Source organism: Trichechus manatus, unplaced genomic scaffold, assembly GCF_000243295.1.
Source record: "Trichechus manatus latirostris isolate Lorelei unplaced genomic scaffold, TriManLat1.0 scaffold00052, whole genome shotgun sequence".
Lineage (NCBI taxonomy): Eukaryota > Metazoa > Chordata > Mammalia > Sirenia > Trichechidae > Trichechus > Trichechus manatus.
The window spans coordinates 620,501-644,852 of record NW_004443988.1 but is presented as its reverse complement, the minus strand read 5'-3'; positions in this window follow the sequence as shown (position 1 = coordinate 644,852).

Genomic DNA, 24,352 nt, shown 5'->3' with positions numbered 1-24,352 from the left:
CTGAAAGTATTACAGTAGTTATTGACATGATACTCACACCTGATGGCCTCTGGCAGGCCAGGGACCCCCAACCATGCTAGAGACATCAGGTAAGTCAGAATTGTGCGTTCACCATCGTTGCTGCCTCTAGACATCTACGTGCCCTGCCATACTTGATGGATAGCACTGACGTCAGGAAGTGAGTTGAACATGTACCTTGATTATGCACAGATGAGAATCACAGAGCACAGTCCCTTGCACTACAGTGCCAGGGCGTTGAATAACATAGCTCTCTCAGGAGTCGTTCCTAAAACCCCCTTCTGGGTACACAAGCCAGCTCAAGGAATCTGAAGGAGTTATGGCAGAAGGTGATATATTGTTCATGGTTCTGTGGCTCAGTTTGGCCCAATATCTTTGACTTGGCCTTCTGAAGTTCCCTGGTAATGAATTTCCTATTGGAATGTTTATTCTTCCTCCTTGAAATCTGGACTCCAACACCCCATGCAACCTCAATTCATTGTATAAATAAATTAAGGGGCATGGCCCAATTTGACCTTAGGTTCTGTCCAGAGAAAATACTTTTTTATGAACTATATCTGAGTTTACATACTAACTGCAGATAACAGGTGTCTTAGTCATCTAACGCTGCCATAACAGAAATACCACAAGTGGATGGCTTTTACAAAGAGAAATTTATTCTCTCACAATCTAGTAGGCTCCAAGTCCAAATTCAAGGCATCAGCTCCAGGGAAAGGCTTGCTCTTTCATCTCTGGAGGAAGGTCTGTGTCATCAATCTTCCCTTGGTCTGGGAACATCTCAGGGCAGGAACCTCAGGTCCAAAGGATGTGCTCTGCTCCTGGCGCTGCTTTCTTGATGGTATGAGGTTCCCATGTGTCTCTGCTCACTTCTCTCTTTTATATCTCAAAAGAGATTAGCTTAAGACACTATCTAATCTTGTAGACCTCATCAGTAGAACTGCCACTAATCCATCTTATTACATCATAGAGACAGAGTTTACAACACATAGGGAAATCACATCAGATTACAAAATGGTACACAATCATACTATACTGGTCACTATGACCCAGTCAAGTTGACAGACATTCTGGGGGGACACAATTTAATCCATGACAATAGCAATATCTTAATCTACATGTATTGGACATTTATACTTTAAAATACGTAAGACATTTCGTCTACAGTATTTCTATAACTCAGTTATTCTATTTTTTCTACTATACAGATTCTTGCAAAATATATGATAAAGATCATAATTAAATACATATTAGACTCTAGATAGTAGTCCTTTAAACAACTCTATGAAGGAAACACTTTGATTATGACCATTTAATAGATAATCAGGAAAACCTGAGACTGAAAAAAATAAGTACTGTGCCTATGTTGTCGTTGTTAGGTGTCATCAAGTCAGTTCCAACTCACAGAGACTCTATGTACAACAGAATGAAACATTGGCTAGTCCTGCACCATCCTCACAGTCTTTGCTATGCTTGAACCCTTTGTTGCAGCCACTGTGTCAGTCTATCTCATTGAGGATCTTCCTCCTTTTCACTGACCCTCTACCTTACCAAGCATGATGTCCTTCTCCAGGGACTGGTCCCTCCTGGTAACATGTCCAAAGTACGTGAGATGAAGTCTCGCCATCCTCACTTCTAAGGAACACTCTGGCTGTACTTCCTCCAAGACAGTCGTGTTCATTCTTCTGGCAGTGCATGGTATATTCAATATTCTTTGCCAACATCATAATTCAAAGGCATCAATTCTTTGTTAGACTGAAGAAGAACGTTCCTATAGTCACAGTGTAACCTGGGGTTTGAACTTTTTTTTTTTAATTTGGTTTTTATTCACCTAAAAGATTCTTAATTACTACAAAAGTATGATTTCTCTTTTTGTAATTGCAGTATTAGTGCTTACAGGTTCTGTTTACATGATGGTGGCCTTGATGGAGGGACTTTTCATATTTATTTCCAATTTCCATATGGGGAAAAACAAAAACAAAAAGTAAACCTTTCTTCTAAATACTGTTTCCCAAGTATTTTCAAACTTTAGTGTGCATTGGAATCCCCTGTAGAGCTTGTTAAAACAGATTTCTGGGCCCCACCCCTAGAGTTTCTGATTCAAGAGATCTGCTATGGGCCTGAGAATCTGCACTTCCAACAAGTTCCCAAGTGATGCCGATGCTTCTGCTCCCAAGACTGTATTTTATGAATCACTCCTGAAAACTGACTAGAAAAGCAGTTATTGATATATGGCCTAGATCATTGTCTTACGATTTTCATAAATAGAGCATACTTAAAAAAGTATCTATAATTCCATACTTACTATTGTAGAATACATGCACTCAGAGCAGGACACACAGGAAATACTCACTGAAGATTTATCAATGGAAAAACTGCTTTATACCTGACTCTCAAGTATACAGTGCCTGGAACTAGACATGCTTCGGTTGAGGTTGACTCCACTCTCACAGGTGGTTGGCTGGGAGGGAATTTTTGGTGGCCTACAAATTGCATCTGCCCCCTCTCCTGTTTTCTTATTAGTTCCTAAATGTAAGTTTTCCACCTTTGGACCCATATGCAATCCTGAGACTCTGCCAGGAGGGAAAAGGAAGGAAGATCAGCCAACAAGGAGCTAGAGTTACAGAGCCCTCCTTCAGCAACCCAGAGCTGTTTGCCATTTCTCTGGTTTGCAGAGGTGAAAGGGTGGACAGATAGGCATCCTTTACCTGGAGTCCAACCTATTTCCATTGGTTCCTTCTTTCCTGATCACAATTTTCACCTCACCCAGGTGTGAAACCTTTCCTGGGGAGAGGAAGATGCAAGCCCCTCCGTCAGCAGCAGGTTGAAGTCAATGTCCTCCTTCTTATGAAAGAAAGTGGATCTGTGGTACTGCCTCTGACTTTGCTCAGACACTTGAACTATTCATCCTCTATTAGACACATATGAAGGAAGGAAATTGGACTTTCTCAGGTTTCAGATGTATCAGCAGGGAGGTACTACTGAAAATTAATTCCCTGACACAGACTGATGAAGCCAGCGATTTCCTGAAATACTGAGATGTATTTTATATTTTTCATAACACAAGGTCTCAATATTACATGTTTTCCATATCAAATTGTTGATATTTTGACAATGAGGCTCTGGAATCTTCCCTTTTCATAAACAACTTTTCTGTAAATTAGCAAAAACGTCAAGAAATTGGTCAATGTGTCTAGTAATGAGAATGCACTAATAAAATTTACATAATTTGTAATGAATACAAGTGCTACATGAACTAGGATATGTTTAGATCTAGAGTTTAGCTATAGCCTTCCCTTAGTGTTTTATTTAGCTCTGAGATCTACATTTTTACCTGTGATCTTTTCTACCTTTGCTCTTTATACAAGTAATAGTTTAAGCATTCCTAATTTCTCAAGACTCACCCAAAATGCATTGGTGGAAGTCATTTTAAGCTAGCCTTGTTTATTTTTGGAGCCCTGGTGGCACAGTGGTTAAGAGCTCGGCTACTAACCAAAAGGTCAGCTGTTCGAATCCACCAGCTGCTCTTTGGTAACCCTATGGGGCAGTTCTACTCTGTCCTGTAGGGTCCCTATGAGTTGGAGTTGACTTGACTGCAACAGGTTTGGTTTTTTTGTTGTGTTTTGTTTATTTTTATATTTGATCTCTTTTTTTTATTTCATTTCATTTTTTTCTTTATTATACTAAAATCTCAAACAAAGTCTCTGAACATTAAATCCTAAAGGTTACTTATTATTCATGGCTCCCAGATCAATTTCCTTTATTTTTCTGATCCTTTGTCCATTTACTTAAAAAAAAAAAAAAAAAAAAGCATCAGCTTGCTTATCTCACATGGTTATTGTGATAAACAAATGGCTGATTTGTTATGAACTTTATATGTTAGAGAGCTTAAAAACTGAAATATTACACAAATTGTTAAGTCTGTTGTTATTACCATGTGATTATGCTAACCCATGTTGTACTTTGTAGCAGAAAGAATCACCTAATCAAGATGATTAAAATCTATAACAGGAATAGCATCCAGAGGATGCTCAATATATTGACTGAAAGATAAGACTGAAGGATTTAATGAGACCTGACAGCACTCTCTTGATTATACATTGAAGCCAAATAATTGGGATCTTTCTAAACCACAAACACCTGACATCAGAGAACACTTCTAGAAACCAAGAAGCATGTTGGAGAAAAAAATAAAAACAAAGAATCAACAAGACAGAGAGGTTACAGATATTCCCGAAATACAACCAACAGCTTTTTTTCAGCCAGGGCTGAAGTTCAGAGATCAAAAGCAGAGTGCTTTCTGTACTTTAAAAGACTGAGTAATATTCGAGATGTGAGCATGTGGTCACCTATCAGCGAAACCCCTGCCTGACTTTGGGTTTTAAACAGAGAATACATTATATAGTGAGTCTCGAAAGAGATTTGAGTGGGCAAGCTGATCTTACTACAAACAGATGAAATAGCTCATTGATCTTCAAGAAATGGCTTTTCAGAACTCAGTGTGTGTGTGTGTGTGCGTGCGTGTGTGTGTGTGTGTGCACGTGTTTCCTTCTGGAAAACCATGGCAGTGTAACCAGGCAGTGTTTCTGAAAACAATTCTCTCCGTAGCTTAATTCCTTCTACTTAAAACAAAATCTGGGATAGCAATTGCACAAAGCAGCCTATAGTTCTTGGAGAAGTAACTTATGGTGGACTTATTGGTGGATGAGATCAGAAGAGAAAATATGAGGGAAGCACTAATGTTAAAATGGTGAAATTATCTAACACCATTCACCCGACTCCCCTACAGGGTGAGTTACTTCTGGGTTGGAAAGATTACTGGGAGAACCTATAGGAAATGAATGTGGGTGGTTGCCATGGAATCCTGAGAAAAGGGTCATGTTTTGAAATATTTTCAGAAAATAAGGTACAATTTAGTAGACAGTGAAGGATTCATAGATGGTTTTAATGGAGAACAGTAATATGGATAAAGTTCATCTTAGCAAAATTAGTATAGATATCATGTGTGGAATTATGTGGAGTAAGGCAAGTAGATGTTAGAGAAACCAACTAGTTGGCTATTAAAAGAGCCTAGGCAAAATATAATAAGGATTTGAATTAACTACAGGCAATGGACGGGGAGATGAGTGGGCAAATGAGATCAATATTCTGAAGGTAGAATTCTGCATGACTTGACATATATGAATTGGAATATAGGGAGTGGCTCAGATGAAGGTAAAGGAAAACAGAGGAGTGAATGAATATAACTCCAAGAGTATGTGCCTGGTTGATTAGGAACATAATTGTGCCACAACTGAAATCTAGAAAATCAGGAGGAGAAAGTGGTTGTTGCAGATGATGGATGCATAGCAATTTGGAAGTGTAGATGTTTTAGGAGTACCTATTGCCATCGGGTTGATTCTGACTCATAGCGACCCTATAGTACAGAGTAGAACTGCCCCATAGGGTTTCCAAGAGGTGGCTGGTGGATTCGAACTGCTGACCTTTCTGGTTAGCAGCCGTAGCCCGCTGTAGCTCTTAACTACTGCTTCACCAGGGCTCCATTTTAGGAGTAGGAGAGTAACATTTGCAAAGCCATATTTTAGAATGATGAATCTGGTGGGAGTAAGTGGATGACTTAAAGAATGTAAATGCTTTGAACAGTGGTAGATTGGGCATTGTTAGAAGCTTCAGAAGGACCAGCACCAAATGGCAGGATTCATAGCTAGGAAACAGTGGGCATCACAATAAATGATGATGATTTATGACTTCAAAACTAGAAGGACTTTGTATCTGCCAGGTGGTCACACATATTGATTTTAAGAAAAATTTTCAGGGCCATAGAGCCTACATAATTTAAATATGGAAGTCAGTTTTCACCAAAAAGAGCAGTCTTTACTTATCTTTCTGGGAGGCATGCGCAAAGCTGCAGGCAAGGGGGGTACTCCATGTATTTTCACTGAGGGACCCCCCTAGCAAAAGATAAAGATAAGGAAGACACATATTGATAAAGAAATTTTAATAACTGAAAGGAAAGGATAACACTTTTCAGGTTACAGAACTTGAGTACAATTACCTGACATCTATTTTTTAAGAAAGAGAAGGAAATTTAATTGAATGCACAGTTAGACATCTATCAAAATGAATTTTCTTTAAAAACCTCATATAACAATATCCCATTTCTCTCTCAGCATAATGATTTCTTACCAACAAAGCCTGTCAGTGTTTCCTGGAAGCAATATTGAAGTGACTTCTTGCTGGAAATTCAGCAAATGAACTTTTTCTGCTCCCAGAATCTCTCTCCTCATTAGGCTAGTTAGAAATTCGCCCGGGGCTCCCAGCCCTTCTTCTGACTTATGCTAAGTGTAGAGGAGCTAATGGACACTTTAACTGTTAGGGGGCTTTCGATTCAATCCCTTGCAGCCTGGCAGCTCATTCCGAGTCCTTTCAGGAAAGCTGCAATCACATGCACAAATATGACGGTTAAATATGAGCTGGAAGGGAAAAGTAGGGTTTTTGTTTGTTTGTTTTTTCTTTTTCTCCCCATGACTAAGGGAGATAGCTGTTAAAAACAGGAGGTAAATCATGAAGGTTTCCAACAGGTTGGGACCCTCACCCCTTCAAAAGGCCCCTCACACTGGCCCATCACAACAACAGTCTGCTCCTTGCAAGAAGCAAAAGGGAAAGGAAGTCCTTTCTCCAGGTCTAGCTGTGATGACACAGTCTCTTCTTACTGGCCATGGAGTCATGTAACTTTTCTTTAAAATACCTTCTAAAAACAATTACTGAGAGTAAAACAACCTTAAAATGGTTTAAATTTCAAATGGAGGAAAACTGTGAAGTGTGTTGTAAGCATGAAGCATGTTTCCAGGTACATGTGTATTATCTGAGAGTAGGTGTAATGAACTGTTTTCCCGATTACTTTAATTCTCTCTGCTGGCCCCCTCTCCCCTGTGCCTTTCTTGTGCTAACGTCTGCACCGATGAGTGGGTCAGTAATTGTTCTCTGATTGTCTGTGCCCCTTTGTTTCTCCATCTAGTCAGAAGGCTTTTCAGTTTCTCTGCTTATACTTCTCAGCTCTTCCCCATTAAGCCTAGAACTGGGGCTCTGATTTTAAATTCTTGATTGCATCTTAATCTTTAAGTTAAATTTGGTTTGGGGAAACATTGGCTTAATGTTTCAGATGGTTCAGATTCAATAATCCACAAATGTCTAGACATTCAAATGAGGTCAGGAGGAAAAAAAAAAATCCATTCTTTGGAATTTATTTAGCAATTCCAGACATTGATTTGGAGACTGTGTCTTCCACAGGCAACGGAAAGAGAAATTTGTTCTGGTTCTATATATGAATCAAAGTGGCAAGACTTAGACTGTCTTTTCTCTCTAAGTGTGAGTTCTTTTTGAAATCTGTAAAGATGCTCCTGCAAATCTGGCTGGTGCTGAAGCGTCAAGGCACAATTTATCCAAAATGACTGCCATCTCTAGGAGTCAGGAGCTGAATGTAAAGAGGTGCTGCCTTGCCAAGACAGCGGAGCTCAAAATTCAATATTGATGGGGTTGTTTTCTCCAGAACGTTACCTCATGATTTCTTCAAGCCTCTTGACTTTTTTTTTTTTTTTGGAAGAAGTGTGATATATTTTGTGTGATGACTACAGGACTTGGTGTGACAAGATATAGCACACATATTTCCCAAGACTATATAAAAACTAAGGGCTCTGGAATCTGCGGCAATCTATGTGCTGCTGCTCTGGCAATAGCAAGTCTCGTTGTTAGCTCTGATGGCATGACCTAACATAATGTGACACATACTAGAAGAAGTAATGTGACAAAGTGCATCAGGCAGGCAATGCTGCACATGAAAAATATGACATCTCATCTGAAACCAATCCTGCTTTTAGCAAAGATACTACTGCAAAGGGCACATCACTTTTGGCCACAGCCTTCAAGCTTTTCAGTGTGATGAGGGGCAACGTAAAGGCCACATCTGTTATGAGTACAGAAGTAAGCAGTATCCAAGCAGTGATGAAAAGCAATTTTTGAGAGCTGATGTGCCCCAAAAATCAGTCAGAGAAAGTGTAATTAGATGATGAGAATAAAGAAGAGATGTTCATTTCCTACATCACACCAAAGCAGTCAAGCCATCTCTGAAGAGGATCAAGTGGAATGGCCACTGTTGAGAAAGCATTAATCCGCACTCCCAAGATTTCATTGCAGAGTTTCTCAACGTGGCCCAAGTTCATTTCCTAATCCAACTAACATAGTTCATGCATTTATTATGTGTTTCATTCATTTCCCAGTCAGGAATACAGAAGCCACTTAAGGAATATCAAACAGAAGGAAATTTAATATGGGAACATGCCTAGACATTGTTAAAATGGTTAGAGGGCACAACAGGGGAATGATGTGCTATTCAGAGATCGGAAAGTAGAAGAATCAACCCACCCACCCTGCGCAGGGTGAGAGAAGCAAAACTGAGAAAGTGAAATTAATTCCTCACACCAACCCATAGATACTATTGCAGCCCAAATTTGTCTACTCTTTACTTTGGCTTTTGGAACATAATCAGAATCCAGGTGGTAAGAGAGTCCAAAATGTAGTTTCCAGTCTTCCAGCCTCATACAATACAGAACAGAGGGCAGGGAGGTGGAAAAGGGATTATATAAGTAGATAATGTTTGGTATATTATACTTCAGTCATTGTAATGAAATATGCATAAGGTAACTACAGTAAATTGTGATATGTGCTAGAGGTGAATGTGTTTATTCTTAACTATCTTCATACAACTTGGACTGGACAATAATTCCTGATACATATTTGTGCTAGCAGGATCTTGAGGATACAACATTATCTAAACATCTGGCATATTTAGCTACAGCACACATCAAATGTTTTAATATGGCTTATACTTTAATCCCACTTGGCAAAGGTTTTGCAAATAATGTTAGCACTACAGGTCTCAAAGTTTAGAATGGATTTGAAATATTGGTTAGAGCTAATGTTTTTTACTTACTGTTGCCTCATTTGGGGGCACTCTATTTTTAAAGAACAATAAATATTTGATATTTAAACAGTGACCCTAATACACATGGAATAAAGCCACAAGTATTTAATATGTTCCCACACATCTTATAGACTACTATGTTCCTCTTTTTAGAGCAGCATAAAGCAGAAAAAAAACTAAGGAAAATTCTTAAAATTACCGTTTGAATCTCAAAAAGAATTTCCCATAAAAAGCTTTTCGTTTTTTTTTGTTGTTGTTTTCATGGCACAGAAATGCCTCATTATAATGATCATCACTGGGAAATGAGGTGTTCCACTTAGCTGGTTTTTTCACGTAAACAAAGACTAATTCTTTAATTTATTTTTAATCATTGTACTATTTTCAGAATAACATTTATTGTTTTCTTGCATAATATCTGATGAGGGATTGGATCAAGCTTGCAAACTGAGCTCTTTTTTTCTTTTTTTAATATTTCTTCCCACTAAAATTTACCTGAAATGACAGAAATACTATGAAAGAATAATTTTATACATACACTAGAAAATAAAAAAAGGACACAATGCAAAAACTTTCGGGAAATCCTGGAAGATAGAATGTAGCTAGGATAAATTTTCAGAGCAATCAAAGCATAGAAAATTGCAACTTAAGTACCAATGATCAGAACCCTGCTTCCATAGTAAGTTAGAAAAAATCCAAGCTTACAATGCTGTTATGGATTGAATTGTGCCCCCTAAAAATATGTGTTGTAAATCCCAAACTCTATGCCTATGGTTATAATCCCATTTGAAAATGAGTTGTCTATTACATTAATGAGGCAGGATTACTGTAGGGTTTGTCTTGAGTCAATCTCTTACAATATATAAAAGGTGCAAGCAGAGATCGGGGAAGATAGATGCCAAGCAACAGGAAGATCATCCAGGAGCAGAAGCTCAAAAGAGACAAGGATCTTCCTCCCTGAACTGACACACAGAGAAAGCCTTCCCCTAGAGATTGTACCCTGAATTCAAAGTTCTATCCTCCTAAGCTATAAGAAAATAAATTTTAGCCAACAGCCATGATTTTTATTTGGAATAGTTGTCCCAGAATGAATGTATAGGTGATGTCCATGATAGAGGGTGAGGAGGGAGGGGCTTTCAGGAATGAAATGGCCCTTGATGCTTCAGAAAGTATCTCCCATGCAGTAGGTGTTTGTGGGGTAGAAATAAAGGATTTGATAACCAGTCAAGTAGTTTGCAAATTTATCAGATCACAATGAAGATGAGTGAAAATATACAAATTTTCCTGCCTGAATAAATCTTTCTTTCTCATGACCATAACTACACTTTGATTGTTTTAATTTCATCCTGGATTTTTAAAAATAATATTCCTTAAATCCAGAACAGTTGACACATAGCATCTTGTGCATTTGCACACTCATTTCAGTTAAACGGTGCTATATAACCACCTTGTTTAATGAAAAGTACAAGACTGGTATTATTTGCTTTCTGAAGATATGGAGGTATTTTTTCCTTAGAGCAACATCATGATTTTAAGTAGTTTGTCAATGGTCAAACAGCGTGTAAAGTGGTGGACTCAGGACTTATTCAAATCCATCTGTTTCTAAAGACCATATTCTTTTTCTTTTTTTCCTAATTATTTTTCACTATAGCATATCATCATCTGGTAATTGTGAGTTGTGAATTAGGGATTAAAAGGTTGAAAGAATTTTAATACCTTAATGACAGAGGTAGGAAGACCAAAGGGTGAAAATAGTTGGAGAAAATCTCAGAAGCAAGAAATGGCCATCATTCAAGAATTCTTTCACTTACCCTGGAGTGTAGAAAATTTGGATAACAGTAGTGACAAATAAGACAATGATAGTGAAGGTACTTCACCCCAAGCTATGTTCCCCAAACTGAGGAATCTACACATGATTTGTAAGAGTTAAATGTCATTGAAGTTGACTTGTTTTTATGTTTGTTTTCTAGCAATTTATGCTGTCCAACTTGGAATAAAAGAGATTATAAAAGTAATAACGCCAGTTAAGAACATTTTGTGATCAGATCTGAGTTGTATGTGGAGTAAAATTAATCTTGAATAAAAGAAGATTTTTAAAGAAGCAGTTAAATACAGTCCAAATATTGGTAGCTTAAATATTGTGCATCCCATTAACCTAAGTAAGAAGTAAGTAGGTTCTTGTTTTTACGTTAAAATGATAAATTTAAATTTGAATATGCTGAGAATAAGGAGATTATATACATCAACCAAAAGATGATTTTTGATAGGCAGTTGAGGATTAGATCTATCAGAAAGCTGAGGGCTAAATTTTAGAGTATTCTAAATAGAAGTGATAGGTGTATTTAGTGCACAGTAATTATTCAAATGTTAATTCAACTGAATCAAATTGAATTGAACTGAATTTAATTGAATAGGGTAAGCAAATATAACAGAGAAAAAGTCATCAAACAGTTAGGACACCAAGAAAGCTAAATTACAATATTACAGACATATAGGAGAAGCATGAAGGTATCAAATGGAGTAAAGCAGGATAAGGTCTGAAAGGAAGACTCTCGAAGTAGTAAAACAGAATGGTGAGTATGGTAGACAGAGTATAAGGAATTCTGGAACATGTGAGTGGTGAAAAAACAGAATTTGAGATAGACATAAAATAACGTGAAGTTGTATAAATAATGCTACATGTGTTCAATGTCTACTATAGTAAATACACTGAATATAATAGTAAAATGTCTTTACAGGGTGTGGGTGTTTGCAGTTTACAAGTCAAGGGTTCTGCCAGGGGCTAGTGGCACTGAAAAGAATCTGATGTAGAACCTACCCTAGAGGAGCTCTCATTCTTCTTTGGGTGATAAAACAAGCCCGTAAATGACTATAGAAAAAGTAGAATAATGCAAGTGTATTAAGAAGAGACAACAGTTTGGCCTTTTCCCCAAAGACATTCTTATTCTAATGACATCTGGTTCTTCCTCATTAATCCCAGATGAGTAAAAGAGACCATAAGATACACTACTTATTTGTTAGATTGTAAATTCTATGAGGTCAGGGACCATGCCTGCCTTGTTCATGGCTGCTGCCCCAACACCTAGAACAGGACTAGATCTAGTGTCTGGCACGAGAGTTGCTCAGTAAAATATTTGGCATAAAATGAATTAATGGCTGGATGGATGGATGGGTGGGTGGATAGATGGATGAATGGGTGGATGGATGGATCTTTGACCACGGCTCATATATGAATATTGCTTTACATAACCTTCTTCCTCTTTCCAATTGTTTATTCATAACACATTTCTTCTATTGTGTCAATCCTTACTTGAAAGAAGGTAGTAAAATACTCAGCTCTCCTGTTTGAAATCTGCCACACTGTATCTGCCAAACTTGTTTCCTTGATTTGTTCCTTCAACATCATAGCAGCTGTCCAAGGTACCTTATAAATACAATAAAAGATACTGTTAGATTCTTTTGATGATAGAAAATGCAATTTTCTTCACTTTTTCAATACGATATAGCTTTTGAAAATATTAGACTTTTGACCAGCTTCAGAATTTAGAGCTAAAGACTTGCCTTTCAATTACTTCCCACATGAACAAAATGCGATTTGATACTGTCACTTGGTTCAGATAAACGAAAAGTTATTTGCAGTTAGTATGAGAGGTACTGAAGGACTCTTTTTGGAGAGTTGGTCAGGTTTTGTTAGACTTTGAAGTCTTTGGGGTCCCTGTAACCACCCAAGTAAATCAAATTATTTAGGGGGATGAGAAAATTGAGACCATTATCTGACTGCCCGTAAGCCATCAGACAACTTGGGAATAAATACACACTGCACATGCTTCTTTCTGCAATGTTCTCCACCTTAGTTTTTATATGACAGTAAAGTACAAGTTCTGAAATATATGAAGAAATCTGTGGTTTCTATAGAGACATGAACAGTGTGACATACATCTGAGGAAGGCATCTTATTTCACAAGTTTCCGAGTCCATTCTTGCTATTGTTTGTGGCTGGGCTCTTCATCTCGATCCAAAATCAACCTGGAAGTCTTTTGAGATTGCTTGCTGAGGAACTAATACTCCTTCAGCTGCAGCACTAGGTTAGAGTATATATTTAAGTATTGGTGTGATTAAAGAACTTGGCTGCTAACCAAAATTTCAGCAGTTCGAATCCACCGGCAGCTCCTTGGAAACCATATGCGGCAGTTCTACTCTGCCCCATAAGGTCACTATGAGTCAGAATCGACTTGACGGTGATGAGGTTTTTTGGTTTGGTGCTGTAAAATGATATTGTAAAGGCATGCCTAAATTTGCATAAATAGTGTCTGTGTTTGGTAATAAAAGTCTTCATGAGAGAAGATACTTTGGGTCCACCCTCTGGGATCTTTTATAGGGAAGTCAGGGCCATATATCTAGAGAATAATACAATAAGGGCCAGAGAATATAAGATTTAAATGTCAGAATTATTTATGAACATTTTCATGGAGTGGACAATGGAGAGAAAGATTTATAAAGAAGGCACGACTTAGTACTGAAGGCCTGCTTGGAGTCTAGATAATCGAGGAAAGGGCATGTCACTCTAGTGATACAAACAGGCTTGGGGCAGAGATCCAAGAAGAATGAGAAGATAATGAATAAGCCATGTCTAGTAGGAGTACAAGGAGTTCTGTGGTGCAAATGGTTAAGCACTCGGATGCTAACCCAAAGGTTGGCAGTTGGAATCCACCCAGAATCTCCATAGGAGAAAGACCTGGCAGTCTGCTCCTGGAAAGACTGTGGTTGTTAGGTGCCATTGACTTAGTTCTGACTCATAGAGATCCTGTGTACAACAGAACAAAACACTGCCTGATCCCGCGCCGTCTTCATAATCATTGCTATGTTTGAGCCCATTGTTGCAGCCACTGTGTTAATCCATTTCCTTGAGGGTCTTCATCTTTTTCACTGACCTTCTACTTTATCAAGTATGATGTCCTTCTCCAGAGACTGGTCCCTTCTGGTAGCACATCCAATGTACAAAGTCTCCCCATCCTTGCTTCTAAGGAGCATTCTGGCTGTACTTCTTCCAAGACAGACTTGTTCATTTTTCTAGCAGTCCATGATATATTCAATATTGTTTGTCAACACCATAATTCAAATGCATCAATTTTTCTTTAGTCTTCCTTATTCATTGTCCAGCTTTCCCATGCATATGAGGTGATTGAAAATAGCATTGCTTGGGTCAGGTGCATCTTAGTCCTCAAAGTGACATCTTTGCTTTTCAATGTTTTAAAGAGGTTTTTTACAGCAGATTTGCCCAATGCAATGAGCCATAATCATAGTAAAGATTACAGCCTAGAAAACCCTATGAGGAAGTTCTACTCTGTCACATGGGGTCATTATGAGTCACAATTGACCCAAGGGCACCTAACAGCAGGAGAAGTGCCACAGGAGGTCCCTGGGTGGCACAAATGGCTTGTGCTTGACTACTAACCCAGAAGTTGGTGGTTCGAAACCCCCCCCCACCCAGTGATGCCACAGAAGAAAGGTCTGTCAATCTGCTTCTGTAAAGATTGCAGCCAAGAAAATCCTATGGAGGCAGTTCTGCTCTATAACACATTTGGTCACCATTAGTTGGAATTGACTTTACAGCAGTGGGTTTAGTGTTTTTTTGTTTTTTTGTTTTTTTTTTTGGTTTAGCAGGAATGCCTGGGAGAAATGCCACAGGAGAGGTAGAAGCCATCAGGATATGTCAACACACAGGGAATTTTCTGTTTATTCCTTACAATATAGAGGGTTTTCTGTGAAGAGGAGGTGCTTACACTTGATCTCTACACATTTAGAAGCTACTCTATGCCCTTGAAATGGAAGACTGTTATGATAAAATTATAATATTTTAAAATTATATCTACAATATTTACTGATAACAGCTTTTTTTTTTTTGCCAAGCACTTTATGTTTATGAACTAATTTAAATCTCACAGCAATTTTATGATGTTGGGAGTATTTTTACTCTATTTCACAGATGAGTAAACTGAGTATCAGAAAAGTTAAATAACATACTCAAGAATACACAGCTATTAAAAGGCAGAGTTGGGATTCAAACCTGGACAATTGGACTCCAGGGTCTGCCCAATTATACTATGCTGTCTGTTTGTTTAAACCATCAAAACGAAAACCAAACCTACTGCTGTCAAGTTGATTCCGACTCACAGTGACCCTGTAAGGACAGAGTAGAGCTGCCCCGTAGGGTTTCCAAGGCTGTAAATCTTTACAGAAGCAGACTGCCACATCTTTCTCTGGGGGAGAGGCTGGTGGGTTCCAACTGCTAACCTTTCAGTTAGCAGTCGAGTGCTTTAACCATTGTGCCACCAGGGCTCATTGTTTTAACCATGCAAATTTAAATTTGTTTAAATTACATTGTTTTGTGACAAAATAACTTTTAATAGTTTCATGTTATTATTTGGTACGAATCTGTCAAAAGATATTTACTCAATTTTCTTTCTGGTAAACAGTTTGCTTCCCATTTTAAAAAAATGCTAAGATAATCAAAGCTGCCTTTTTTTTTTTTTTTTTTATCATTGCAAACATATGTCTATGAGAAATCAGTTCTTAACAGTGGAATGAGGGGATCAAATGGATACTTTTTTAAGGTTTTTGATATATGCTCTCCTAAATCACTCTCTGGATAGGTTTTCACAATTTATATTGCCTCATCAGACAATAAGATGACCAATTTCCCTAAACCCTCAAATGAAATGATCATTATCATTTTTTTATCTTTGATAGTTTGATAATCTCAAACTAGTCACTGTCGTTTCAATGTGAATTTTTGGTTACTAATAAAAAAGCTAAATATTTTCATATGTGTAGTGTTAATTTGTATCCCTTTCTTGTGAATTAAGTGACTAATTATTGTTTAATTTATTTGTAGTAATAATTTCTGGAGTAAGATTATCTCTCCTTTTTTTATATATAAGGAGAAAGGTTGATGGCTCAAATCTACCAGCTGCTCCACTGAAGAAAGATGTGGCAGTCTGCTTCCATAAAGATTACAGCCTTGGACACCTTATGGGGCAGTTTTACTTGGCCCACTGGATTACTATGAGTCAGAATTGACTCTATGGCAATGGGTTTCTGTCTTACATATTACAAATATTTTCCCCAGTGCTTTAATTTTATATTTTTTTAGATTTGGAGAAACTTTTTAAATTTACAGAATCGAATATGTCAATTTTTTTTTTTTAGAGTATCTGCATATGGTACGATGCTTAGAAAACTTTCCCTGCTCACAAAATTATATCATTTTTTGCTCTTATTTTATAAGTTTCTTGTTGGTTTTAATTAAAAAAAAAAAAGCTACTTGTGATATATTTTGATGAGTGGTATGAAGACAATAGATTCATTTTTTGTTGTTGTTGTTGATATTGTTTTCCCAAATAATTAGCGAATTGTCTCCAGTTTATAAAGTGATTGTTCAGCCACTGGTATCAATATGACCATAATATTTTCTTCAAACTATTAGCATGAAGTATAATATTAATACATTGGCTAATATTGAATCATACAGTTTCCTTAATTTATGTACTAATATAAATAAGCTCTTATCCTTGAGGTCTTCATCTTAATTCTAATAGTGTTTTCGTTTTGTTGTTAGACTATAACTTGTTATTTACACAAGTAACACAAACTTATTGCCCCCCAAAAATCAAAATACAAAGAAAAAACAAGGAAGAAAAGGTAATAATTATTGTTGGGTCTTTCGTTTATATCCTTCCATATCTTTTTGTTATTGTTTTTACTTGCATTTTTCAAGATCCTGTACGTCTTTATTGTAATTAATTTTTTTAATTCAATGACATAGCAAAATATTATTCACTACCTAAATATACATCTTTAATGTCTATTATAATGATTGCATAGATAGCCACCAATATATATATGTATATAGATAGAGATGAGATGGATTGGCATACTGGTGGCAACAATGGGCTGAAGCATAAGAATGATCACGTGGATGGCACAGGACAGAGCAGTGTTTCGTTCTGTTGTACGTAGGGTCACTATGAGTAGGAACCAACTCGATGGCACCTAACAACAACAACATAGATAGAGACAGAGACAGAGATAGAGATAGATGATATCATTATAGATGATATAGACGATACAAATGACACAGAGGATATAGATATGGATAGAGACAGAGATATAGACATAGATACAGATATAAAAAACCAAACCAGACTCATTGCCTTCAAGTCGATTCCCACTAGTAGTGACTCTGTAGGAAAGAATAGGACTGCCCCATAGTGTTTCCAAGGAACAACTGGTAGATTCGAACTGCTGACCTTTTGGTTAGCAGCCAAGCTCTTAACCACTAGGCCACCAGGGCTCCAGATATAGATATGTAAATATGTAGATACGTTGCTCACTTTTCTATGCCAAGAAATTTGGAAGACATCTACCTGGCCAACTGACAGGAAGAGGTCTTGTATCTTTTCACCATACTTATTAAACATGTATGCTGAGCAAATAGTCTGAGAAGCTGGACTATATGAAGAATAACATGGCATTAGGATTGAGGAAGACTCATTAACAACCTACACTATGTAGGTGACAATACCTTGCTTGCTGAATGTGAAGAAGACTTGAAGCACTTACTGATGAAGATCAAAGACTATAGCCTTCAGTATGGATTACAACTCAACATAAAGAAAAAGAGATCTTCACAACGGTACCAATGATCAAGATCATGATAAGTGGAAAAAGGACTGATGTTGTCAGGGATTTCATTTTGCTTGGATCCAATATCAACACCCGTGAAAGCAGCAATCAAGAAATCAAATGTATTGTATGGGGCAAATCTGCTGCAAAAGACCCCTTTAAAGTGTTGAAAAGCAAAGTTGTCATTTTGAGGACTATGATGCACCAGATCCAACTCATGATATTTTCAACGACTTCATATGCATGTGAAAGCTGGACAATGAATAAGGAAAACTGAAGAAGAATTGATGCCTTTAAATTATGGAGTTGACAAAGAGTATTGAATATACCACGGACTTTCAGAAGAATGAAAAAAATCTATCTTGCAATAAGTACAGCCAGACTGCTCCTTGGAAGTGAGGATGGCGAGACTTTGTCTCACGGCTTTTGGACATGTTATCGGGAGAGACCAATCTCTGGAGAAGGACATCATGTTTATATTGACAGAATGCTTGGATTTTGATTGGGATTGATCAAATCTAGAGATCAAGTTGGGAAAAACTGTCTTCTTAATGATATTGATATATTGATTTTGCACGTAGAATACATCTTTGATTTCTTTCAACAGAGTTTTGTAGTTTTTCTCACGTAAACACTTCATATTTCATTAGATTTGATATTGTTGTTAGGTCCTATCGAGTCACTTCTGACTTATAGCCACTCTATGAGAAGAAGGAAATGTTGCCCAGTCCCTTGCCATCCTCACAATAGTAGGCATGTTTGAGCCCATTGTTGCAACCACTGTGTCACTTCATCTCGTTGAGGGTCTTCCTTTTTGATGATCCTGTAATTTACCAAGCATGGTGTCCTTCAGGGATAGATTCCTGCTGATAACATGCTCCAAGTAAGCAAAACATAATCTCACCATCCTTGCTTCCAAGGAGCATTCTGGCTATACTTCTTTCAAGACAGATTTGTTCATTCTCCTGGCAGTCTATGACGTATTCAGTATTCTTCACAAACACCATAGTTCAAATGTGTCAGTTCTTCTTCAGTCTTCCCTTTTCATTGTCCAGCTTTTCCATGCATATGAGGCAATTGAAAATACCATGGCTCGGGTCAGGTGCACCTTAGTCATCAAAGTGACATATTTGCTTTTTAAGATTTTAAAGAGATCTTTTCCAGCAGGTTGCAAAATGCATTATGCTGTTTGATTTCTCGACTGCTGCTTCTATGGGCATTGATTGTGGATTCAAGTAAAATGAAATCTTTGACAACGTCAATATTTTCTCCATTTATTGTGATGTTGCTTATTTGTCCAGTTGTTAGATTTATACCTAAATATTTCTTTTTGTTATTGTTGTTGCTAATGTAAATGGTATCATGTTTTAATTACAAATTCCAGTTGTTCATTACTGGTATACAAAAAAGAAATTGAAGTTTGTATAGTAACCTTGTATCCTGCAACCTTGTTAACATTGTTCATAACATCCAGGTGCTTTGTTGTTGATGTTGTTTTGGGATTTTCTACATAAACGATCATGTAGACTTCAAATAAAGACAGTTTTATTGTTTTCTTCCCAATATATATACCTTTTATTTCCTATTTGTTTCTTATTTCATTAGCTAGGACTTTCAATACTATGCTGAATAGGAGTGGTAAAAAGGGAACATCCTTGTCTCATTCCTGATCTGATGGGGAAAACATCTAGTTTCTCATCATTTAGTAAGATGTTAGCGGTAGGACTTTTGTAGATGTTCTTTATCAAGTTGAGGAAGTTCTCTTTATTTTTAGTTTGCTGAGATATTATTTTAATCACATGTGTATTGAATTTTATTAAATATTTTTTCTGTGTATATTGATATTATCATATATTTTTTCTTTTTTAGCCTGTTGATGTGATTATATTAATCAATTTTCAATTGTTGATCCAGCCTAACATACCTGGGATAAGCCCCATTTTTTGTGGTGTTTAATTATTTTTATACATTGTTGGATTTGATTTGCTAATATTTAGTTCAGAATTTTTGCATCTGTCTTCTTGAGAGATATAGGTCTGTATTTTTCCTTTTAAGTAATTTCTTTGTATTCTTTTGGTTTTAGTATAATGTTGGCCTCATAAAATGAATTTGGAAGTATTCCCTTTAGTTCCGTTTTCAGGAAAAGATTGTAGATAATTGATTTTATTTCTCCCTTAAAAGTTTTATAGAATTCACCAGTGAAAGCATCTGTGCCTGGTACTTTCTGTTTTGGAAGGTTATTAATTATGTATTCAATTCCATTAATGGATATAGGCTATTCCGATTATCTAGTTCTCCTTGTGTGAGTTTTGGTGGATTGTATATTTCAAGGAATTTCATCTAAGTTATCAAATTTATGGGCATAGAGTTGTTCATGTTACTCCTTTATCATTATTTTAATATCCATGGCCCTGCTTTCATTTATGTTAGTAATAATTTCTGTTCTTTCTGTTTTTCTTCTTTGTTAGTCTGGCTAGAAGTTCATCAATTTTATTGATCTTTGAAAGAACTGGCTTTTGGTTCTGTTGATATTCTCTATTAATTTTCTGTTTTCAATTTCTTTGATTTTCGCTGTAATTTTATTTCTTTTCTTCTGCTTACTTTGGATTTAATTTGCTCTTCTTTTTCTAGTTTCTTAAGGTAGAAGCTTGGACTATTTATATTAGATCTTTCTTTTTTTTTATATATATATGCATTCAATGCTATAAATTTCCCTCTAAGCACAGCTTTCACTGCACCACAAAAATTTTAATAAGTTGTATTTTCATTTATTTCAAAATATTTTTTAAATTTCTCTTGAGACTACTTCTTTTACCCATGTTTTATTTAGAAGAGTGTTGTTTAATCTCCAAATATTTTGGGATTTTTCAAGCTATCTTTCTGTTATTTATTTCTAGCTTAATTCCATTGCGGTCTGAGAGCATAGTTTGTGTATTTCTAATCTTTTACATTTGTTGAGGCATGTTTCAATGCCCAGGAGATGGTCTATTTTGGTGAATGTTCCATGTGAGCTTGAAAAGAATGTGTATTCTGCAGTTTTTTGATGAAGTATTCAGTAAATGTCAATTAAAACCAGTTGATTGGTGATTCTGTTCAGTTCAAGTATATCCTTACTGATTTTCTGCCTGCTGGATCTGTCAATTACTGATAGTGGGGTGTTGAAGTATCCAAAATCATAGTTGGATTATAGTATAGTGGATTCATTAGAGCATAGTAGATTCATTTTTTCCCCCTGTACTATCAATTTTTGTCTCACATATTTTGATCTTCTGTTTTTAGACACATTACATTAAGAATTATTATGTCTTGGATAATTGACCCCTTTTTCATTAGGTAAACCCCTCTTTATCTCTGATAATATTCTTTCCATTTCTTTTGTATGAAATAAATGTAGCTACTCCATCTTTCTTTTGACTAGTGTTGGTATGGTATCTTTTTCCATCCCTTTGTATGTAATCTGTCAGTGTCTATTTAAAGTGGGTTTCTTATAGAAAACATATTGTTGGGTCTTATTATTTTATTCATCTGACAATCTCTTTTAATTTACATATTTAGACCATCATATTTAAAAAGTTTATTGATATAGGTGCTAAAATATCTACCATATTTATAACTATTTTCTATTTGTTGTCCTTTTTCTTTTTTTCCCCTTGTTTTCTGCTCTTTATCTGACTTCTCTGCTTTTAATAGAGTATTTCATAAGATTCCGTTTTCTTTCTACTGTAAGCATATCAGTTATACTTCTTTTAAAAAATGATAGTGGGTGACCTAGAATTTGCAATATATATTTACAACTAACTTAAGTCCACTTTCAAATAACACAATACTTCTTCACAGAGAATGCAGGTACTTTATGAGAGAGTATTCTCAATTCCACTCCCCCATCCCTGTAACATTATTGTCATTTATTTCACTTATCCATAAGCTACAATCACCAAATACGTCAATACTATTATTATTTTGAATTGTTATCTGTTAAATCTATTAGGGATAAGAAAAATGAAAGATTATTTTACTTTCATGTATTCTTTCTCTAATGCTCTTCCTTTGTTTATGTAGTGTAAAGCACCTCAATTATCTGATGACTCGATGAAGAATAGTTGATTTTCAGTTTGTTGAGCTTTTTTTCTTGTTGTAAGGATGGAAGTGACAACTTCCAAGCACTTTACATGTTGGACTCAGAAACCGGAAGTTTTCTGTTTAGGTCTTTTATGGTGACAGCCACGATCTCTTGCAATTTTCTATATCTGAAACAAATGCAGAACTCCTATCCTAATGCTTTTATAATTTTGCAATTTAATATGTATCTTTAAGTGGTCTCTGTAGTTATGGTTATAGCTTCTCATTTATGATTCAGAAGCAGTATATTATTTTTCATAGTTCACTGATGACACTTGCCATAATTTGGTCTGTTGTTTGTGTCCTTTAAAAGTTTGAATTATTAAGTAAATCAATTATGCTATGAGTTCTTTTTCATAGTGTATTAATCATGGCTCTATCATTCTTAAATTAAGTTCTTACAGTTTCAAAAGATTTACTGTGTTGCTCTTTATAACTTTATTTAAGCTTAAAACATTTATAAACTTTAAAAACAGAAATACGTAAAGCTATAAAAGTTCCCTTGGTTATACCTTTGGCCTCATCTCATGAGTTTTACTACAGTATTGTCATAGTTCTTACTGATATTTATCACAGTTTGATTTGCTCTTCGATTAAATTATTATTTAGAAGAGTATTTTTTTTTCATTCCCTAGCGATCTAATATTGGTAGATTCATTATACCAGTTGCTATCAAGTTGCTATCAAGTTGACTCTGACGCATGGCTACCCCATGTGTGTCAGAGTAGAACCGTGTTCCATAAGATTTTCAGTGGCTGATTTTTCAGAATTAGATTGCCAGCCTTTTCTTTTGAGGTGACTCTGTGGACTTGAACCTCCAACGTTTTTGTTAGCAGCTGAGTGCAGTAACCATTTCCACCACCCAGAGACTCCATATAGTTACTACTAGTATTTTGTTATGTAGAAACTGTTTACTGTTTATGGTTTATTTAAATTTCCTTTATTGAATAGAATATGATTAATATTACTCCTAAATATTCCAAAGACAATTTTGAAAAGCATTTTTAGTCTTTGTTTATAGTACACAGAGTTCAACATTTATCAATTAAATCAATTTGGCTAATTGATTCAAATGATTGACATCATTATCTTTATGTAGTATGTCTCTAAAAAAATAAGAATTTTTTACAAATATTAATCTAGTGACTGGGTGAATTAAAGAATAGAAAATATGTAGGTAAAGGTAACATTTAGACTTCTGTTATAAAATGTGGCATAGAAAGATAGCTCAATCAATCAATAATTCACCAATATCAGAAGATAAATATTCATTTTGTATTGATATAATACTTTATCCATTCAAAGTTATTTTACATACATTCTCTTCTTTATACTTAGAACACCTAATTATTAAGGTAATGCAATTCCTAATTCATAGATATAGAAACTTATAAACCCTAAATATTTTCCCCAATATTACCTGATTCTTAAATGACAGAGCAAAGGCTTGAACTCAATTTTCTGAACATTAATTATTTGTCTTCCCACAACATTGGAGTTGTATATATAATCTGGAGATCTTGTCATAAAGTGAATCGAAAGCTCCCAAATTTCCCAAAAGTTGTGGAAGACCAGAGTTAGTGCAGTTTTAGCGTTGGTTAACTGAGTGGCTCAATATTATTATCTGGAACAGCACCATCCTTTCCACTCATTATCCTCAGGAATTTGCCTTTTGTCCTCAGGTTTAGCTCCTTATGGTCTCAAGATGGCTGTAATGACTCTGAGAAACATATCCCAATTCAATACCTAAAGACACATACACACAAAAGGAATGCCCTATATTTGTGTCATTTTTTTTGAAATTATGCATTTTTATTTAAACCTAATAATAATTGAAATAAAATGTAATTTATTTAAAAAAGGACAAAATTATTACTTTGAAGATACATGAGTAAGAATTTGTGACCATCAGACGGTTCACATTATAACTAAAATATATTCTTGTTGATTTATACAACATTAAATCTTTCTATGTAGCATGATTTTTGAACATGCATATTGCATGACAGTCCTTAAATACAATTACTATATAGTAAGCTCTCAGACTTTCAAAAATAATGAGAATGTTTAAGGTACTATGTAGCATCCTCTTCAGACAACAGGTTAATATGTGTGTTCCTTATTTTCAGATGCAAAATATTTGCTATTTTTAATTTTTTAAATGAAAATCTGTGCATATGCATTTTTAATGAATCTATTTGTGTTGAATCTAAGCATTCATTTTGATCATAGTCATTTCATCTAACTCTTTTTTTTTTTTTTACTCTTTTTTTTTTATTGTACATCGGGTAAAGGCTTACAGAACAAATAGTTTCTCATGAAACAGTAGTACACATGTTTTATGACATTGGTTAAAAACCCCACAACATGTCAACCCTCTAACTTCTCAACTTTTTTTTTTTTGGTGAAAATACACATAGCCAAAGATACACCATTTCAAAAACTTTTACATGCACAGTTCAGTGACATCGACTACTCTCTTCCAATTGTGCTGCTATTCTCACTTAAGATGAAGGCTTACAGAACAAAACAGTATCTCATTTAACAGTTACTACA